Here is a 6,757-nt window from a genome sequence, read left to right as displayed (position 1 = left end):
TGTTTAGCTCTTCTGCATCTTTGTTGAGTTTCTTTCCAGTTGTTCTATCTTTCAAAGAAAGTGGTATATTAAAGTCTTCCACTATGACTGTGGAGTCATCTATTTGGCTTTTCAACTCTTTGAAAGTCTGATTTATGTATTTTGGGGCTATTTCACTGGGTCTGTAGTTATTTATTATGATTATATTTTCTTGTTCAATTGATCCTTAATCATTATATAATGTCCTTCCTTGTCTCATATGGTGGTTTTTGGCTTAAAGTCTGTTTGATCAGAAATTTATTGCCACTCCTGCTCTTTTACAGTTGCCATTTTCTTGATATATCTTTTGGAAATCTTTGATTTTTAGTCTATTTTTGTCTTTATCTCTAAGGTGTGTCTCTTGTAGGCAGCATATTGATGTTTTTTGTTTTCTTGTCCAGTCTGCAACTCTCTGTCTCTTGAGTGGTGCATTTAATCCATTGACATTCAGTGTAATAATTGACAAATATGAATTGTTCCTTTCATTTTGTTATATTCCATATTATTGTCTGTGCTGAGTTCATTATGTTTATGAATCATGTTACCATTTCCTTTGTTGCTGTTATATTATTTGCTGAATATTTGTGCTTGTCCTCCTTTTTATTGTGATGTGAAGGTTTATCATTTTTCTTAGAGGTTACCCTGTGATTTATAATTTTCTCCCCAAGTTTAGAACAGTCCATTCTATCTTGCAAATTTCTTAACTTTCTCACCACTTAGAAGTTTTGTAACTGCACACTATTTTCCCTCTTTTTGGTTTATAGTTGTCATCATTTGTCAGTTGATGTCTCTGGTTCCCTGGTTACAATCTTGTAAGCTTATTTTACTTTTGATATGTTCATAGCTGTGGTATCTGGGTTATGTCATCTTGTGTATTAATGGTTAGTTGTTGTTTGCTATTTTTGGTTCTCTGTTCAAAGGACCCCTTTAGTATCACTTGTAAGGCTGGCCTGGTTTTAACAAATTCCCTTACTTTCTGTTTATCTGGAAATCTCTTATATTCACCATCATATTTGAGGGACAATTTTGCCAGGTATGTAATTCTTGGTTGAAATATTTTCTCTTTCAGGTTTTATGTATACCATCCCATTGTCTTCTTGCTTGCATGGTTTCTGCTAAGAAATCAGAGCTTATTCTTACTGGTTGCTTTTGTAAATACATTTTTGTTTTTCCCATGCTGCTTTCAGTATTCTTTCTTAATCTTGGTTTTGAAGATTTTGATGATGATATGTCTTGGTGATTTTATTTTGAGGTCTATTCTGTTTGCAGTTTGTTGGACTTCCTGAATGGATATATTCTCATCTTTCATCATATCAGGGAAGTTCTCTTCCAATAAATTTTGGAAAATTTTCTCAGTGGTTTTATTTTTCTCTCTCTGTTCTGAAATTCCAATGATGTGTAGGTAATTCCTTTTGATTGCATCCCACATGAATCTTCGGCTTTCTTTATTTTGTTTTATCTTTTTTTCTGATTGATCCCTTTCCAAAGAAGTGTTCAGGTATTTGTCTTCAATCTCATTAATTCTGTCTTTCATTGCATCAATTCTACTCCTTTGCTCTTTCAATGTGTTATCTATTTGTGATCATTTAGTATTAATATTCTGGATTTTTATCTGTAGATTTTGAATCATTTCTAATTTTTCATTTATTTTGGCATTTTGTTCTTGTATTTTCTTCCAAAATTCTTCTAGGATTTTGTCTATGTTTTCCTTGATCTATCTCTGAATTCTTTGAAGATACCTAAAAATAATTCTTTTGAATTCCTTATCAGAGAGTTCCAATGCTGCTTCTTCCTCTGGGATGTGTTCTTGGTCTGTATTCTGCTCCCTTGTTTCTATCACTTTATCTTCCTTCTTTGTTTAGACAGTGATGATCTGTTGTCTGTGAGACATTGTGAAGTTGTTATATTTAGACTTTTGTTAACTCTTTACGAAGAGCAGCCAAGGGTCAGTCAGGCTCTTCTTGGTGGTTCTTTATTGTTGGCCTATTGGTAGAGAAGGAAGTGGTGGCTCTCACTCAGTAAGTGAAGTTGCAGAATGTGTAGGTGTAGTTGTGTCTTATGGGGAGTGTTACTTTGTCCCACTCAGTTAGGCAAAAATAACGTTTGAATAACCTTGAGAAAAGTAAAAGCAAATGTACAAGAAACACATTGTGTAATAACACAGGAACAGTAACCAAAAAAAGAAAAAAAGGGGGGGGGAACAAAATCCAGCAATATCTGGGGGAGGGCAATAAGAGAAAAAAGGTGGAGAAGGAGAATAAGGATGAGAAAATGGGAAAAACACAAAAAGAAAAACAAGGAAAGGGGTTAACCTCAAGAAAGAAAGAAAAATTACAACTACAAACAGGGAAAAGAAAAAAAGCTGAAAACTAGACCCTGGGAAGGGAAGGATAAAGAATAGTAATAATAAGGACAAAAGTAATAATTTTAATAGTAGTTTTAAAACAGACAAAAAGAAAGAAACCAAAAAAAAAAAAAGAAAAAAATCAGGGCAGGGCAGGGCACCCAGTCTCCATCCGAGCGGACAGATTGCTAAGGAATTCCTGCTGGCCTAGAATGTGAGTGGGAATGAGGGATGGCTACACCTCCATTCACCAAAAGCATGTGGGATTTAAGAATAACAAAGGTAATGTTGCACCTTTCCAGTCGTCCATGTCCAGAATGTCCCTGTGGTTCTGGCAAGTGGACCCTATTTTTAAGTCTTTGGAATCTGGGAGAATGCTGGCACTTTAAATATTCAAAATGGCCAAACCACTTGTAAACATTCAAAATGGCTGTACCCTCTGGACAGGCAAAAGTCCACCATTCAGCCCGCCTTCCTCTTTGCTGCTTCCCCTTTTATTCACCAAGCATCAGAGCAGTCTTCCATGCAGTCCCTGGCTAGCAAGGCTGATTTTTAGGTTAATTCTTAGGTCTTACCATCACTTGGCAATATCCAAGCTATCTATGCCATCAGAATCACTGTCAGATTACAGCTCCGTATGTCTCCATTTTTGGTGTTTTCATGCAAATTCTTCTGCTAGTTGGAGTTTAGCCCACTTCTATATCCTTCTCTTCAAAGCTCAGGGGTCCAGGATTATCTTCTGTGTCTGTTTTAATTGGTTCCTTTTTTTTTTTGTTTTGTTAAAGAGGGTCTGTGCAGTCTTTCTGCCTATTCCGTCATCTTACCAGAACTTGCTTACTAATTCTTTTAATCCAATGAATCTATGTACACTGTCCATCTTCTTTAGATGCTTCTTGTGTCATTCAAATGCTTACTCACAAAATCCTTCAGTATTTCAACTTGAGCCTAGACTTTGTTATTCAGTTCTTTCAGTTTGAGAAATGCTAAGTGTATTCTTCTCTTTACATTTTCCACCTCTGGATCTTTGAATACTTCATTATAATACTTTACTTTGTCTTCTCAATCTGCCATTTGAAATATTTTGTTCACCTCTTTTATGTCATCATTTCTTCTCTTTGCTTTAGCTACTCTCCATTCAGGAGCAAATTTCATACTCTCTTCTAACATCCATTTTGGTCTTTTCTTTCTTTCCTGTCTTTTTAATGATTTTTTCCTTTCTTCATGTATAATGTCCTTGCTATCTTCCCACAACTCATCTGGTCTTCAGTTCATTGGTGTACATGCATGAAATCTATTTTTCAGTTGGTGTTTAAATTCACATATGATGTACTTGAAGTTTATGATGGCTCTTATGGACTTAAAAATTTATTTTTCGGCTTCAACTTGAACCTGCATATGAACAATTGATGATCTGTTCAATAGTGGGCATCTGACCTTGTTCTGACTGATATTGATATTCTCCATCTTCTTTTTCTACCGATGTAGTTGACCTTATTATTTTGTGTTCTATCTGGTGAGGTCCGCATGATTAGTCACTGGTTATGTTGTTGAAAAATAAGGTATTTTCAATGAACAAATCATTGGTCTTGCAAAATTTTATCATATGCTCTCTGGCATCATTTCTGTCACAAAGCCTATATTTTTCAACTACCAATGCTTCCAACTTCCACATACCAATCACCAGAAATTATTGACACATCTTGATTGTGTGTTTGATTGATTTCAGACTGCAGATGTTGAGCAAAGTCTTCAATTTCTTCAACTTTGCATTTAGTAGTTGTGTAAATTTGGAGAACAGTCATATTAATTGGTCTTCCTTGGATGCTTATGAGTACTATTTTATCAATGACAGCATTGTACTTCAGTAAGTCTTGAAGTCATTGATTGGACAATGAATGTCATGCTGTTCCTCTTCCATTTATCATTCCTGGAACAGGATGATTATGTGATTTAAAATGGCCAATACCACTCCACTTCAGTTATCTAAAGCCTTGGAAATCAATCTTTATGAGTCCCATTTCATTTTTGATCACTTCCAATTTTACTAGAGTCATACTTTGTACATTCCACATTCCAATTATTAATGGATGTTTGCTGCTGTTTCTTCTTATTTTGAGTCTTGCCACATCAGCAAATGAAGATCCCAAAAGCATTTATTCCATTCACATCACTAGGGTCAACTCTACATTGAGGAGGCATCTCTTCACCAGTAGTATTCTTCCAACCTGAAGGGCTCATCCTCCTGCACTATATCAGACAATGTTTACTGCTATTCATATGATTTTCAGTGGTCAATTCTTTCAGAAATAGACCTCCACATTCTTCATAGTATGTCTTAATCTAGAATCTCCACTGAAACCTGTACACCATATGTGACCCTGATGGTATTTGAAACACTGGTGGCATAGCTTCCAGTATCACAGCAACACACAGTTAGTTCCACAAGCTGACAGACGAGTGGTGGGCTTTACTGTATGTATGGATATCTTACAGCACATATAAATACTTATGTAGAAATATCCTCCTGCCAAACCTATATATGTTCAGGGGTGTAGTCCTGTTTCACCTACTCATACCAGTACAGCTTGTCTTCCTGCCTATGTATCCACTTGTAGATTGCTCTTTGTTGTTATTGATATTACATGAGTATGTAATAGCACTTACTTTTGTTTTGTGTAATTCTTGTGCACCTCTCCATGTCTTTCTTTGATCTAGTGGTATTTTGCTGCTCATCCCCTTATTGTATATTTTCTTTCCCTTCACTCAAATTAATATGTGTCTATTAGTTAGTGATTTTCCTTTTCCTACTGTGCCATCCTTGTTAACCATCAATAAATGTTTTTTCCTGTCTGTAGAATTTTTTGAATTGTTATAATTATGGACTCATAATATTTGTCCTTTGGTGTCTTGAGGTGTTTCACAGATTCTTCATTATTCTTTATAAGGAGCTCTGGTGGTATAGTGGATAAAGCACTTGGCTGCGACCTGGCAGGTCAGTGGTTCAAACCCATCAGTCACTCCACAGAAGAAAGATGTGGTGATCTACTTCTGTCAAGATTTACAGCCTCAGAAACCCAATAGGGGTCATTATGAGTCAGACTTGACTCGATGGCAATGAGTTTGTCATTATTCTTTACTGTTGTGTAGTATTCCTTTAGGAGCTCTGGTAGCATAGTGCCTAAGGCACTTGACTGCTAACCACCAGCCACTCCTCGGAAGGAAGGTTGGGCAATCCTACTTCTGAAGTGATACTGCCTTGGAAACCCAAGGAGGGGTTGCCATGAGTTGGGGCCGACTCCATGGCAAATAACAACATAACAAGTATTCCTTTGAATGAACATACCATAGATTATTTATACATTCTTCCATTGATAGACACTTAAGTTGTTTTCATCTCTTTGCTATTGTAAATAATACATTGAAGATGAGAGTGCATATATCTGTTTCTTGCCTCTTATTTCTCTAGGATGTTTAACTAGTAAAAGAATTGCTATAATATATGGTATTTCCATCCAACTTGTTAATAAAATGTCATATCATTTTCCCCAGTGATTGTACTCTACTGTCCCACCAGCAGTATATGAGAGTTCCAATCTCTCCACACTTTCACCAGCATTTGTTGTTTTCTGTCTTATCAAATTTTGCTATTATTGCTGGGCTGAGATAATGATATTATTGTTGTTTTGATTTGCATCTCTCTAATGGCTAATGGTCACAAGCATTTCTTCATATGTTTCTTGGCTACTTGAATGTCTTCTTTGGTGAAGTGTCTGTTCATGATCCCTGCTCATTTTATAATCAATATATATATATATATATATATATTTTTTCACCTCTTGGTTGTGGTGGTGTTGAAGTTTTCTACAAATTTTAGAAATTAGACCTTTTCAGTGATGTCACTTGCAAGTGGGAGCTCTGGTGGCACAGTGCCTGAAGCATTTGACTGGTAAACAGAAGGTTGGTGGTTCAAGTATGTTTCCTAATCTATAGGCTCTTTTAATAGCCTTTTGGGAAAATGTTCTGATTCACATAAGGATTTAACTTTTATGAGGTCCCAGTTGCCTAGTTATCTTCTGCTGTTTGTGATTTTTTAGTTATATTTGATAGTCTGTTTATGCCATAAATTAGGGCCCCTAAATTTGCACTTATCTTTTTCTGATCTTTATAGTTGTGTTGTTGTTGTTAAGTGCCATCGAGTCGTTTCCGACTCATAGTGACCCTATGCACAGCAGAAAGAAACACTGCCCGATTCCATACCAACCCCACAATCCCTGCTATACTTGAGCCCATCATTGCAACCACTGTGTCAATCCATCTCATTGAAGGCCTCCCCCTCCTTCGTCCACCTTCCACCCTACCAAGCATGACATCCTTCTCCAGGGAATGGTCCCTTCT

This window comes from Orycteropus afer, unplaced genomic scaffold (genome assembly GCF_000298275.1).
Source record: "Orycteropus afer afer isolate SDZICR_OR568_19922 unplaced genomic scaffold, OryAfe1.0 scaffold00203, whole genome shotgun sequence".
Classification (NCBI taxonomy): Eukaryota; Metazoa; Chordata; class Mammalia; order Tubulidentata; family Orycteropodidae; genus Orycteropus; species Orycteropus afer.
This window is presented reverse-complemented; position numbering follows the sequence as displayed.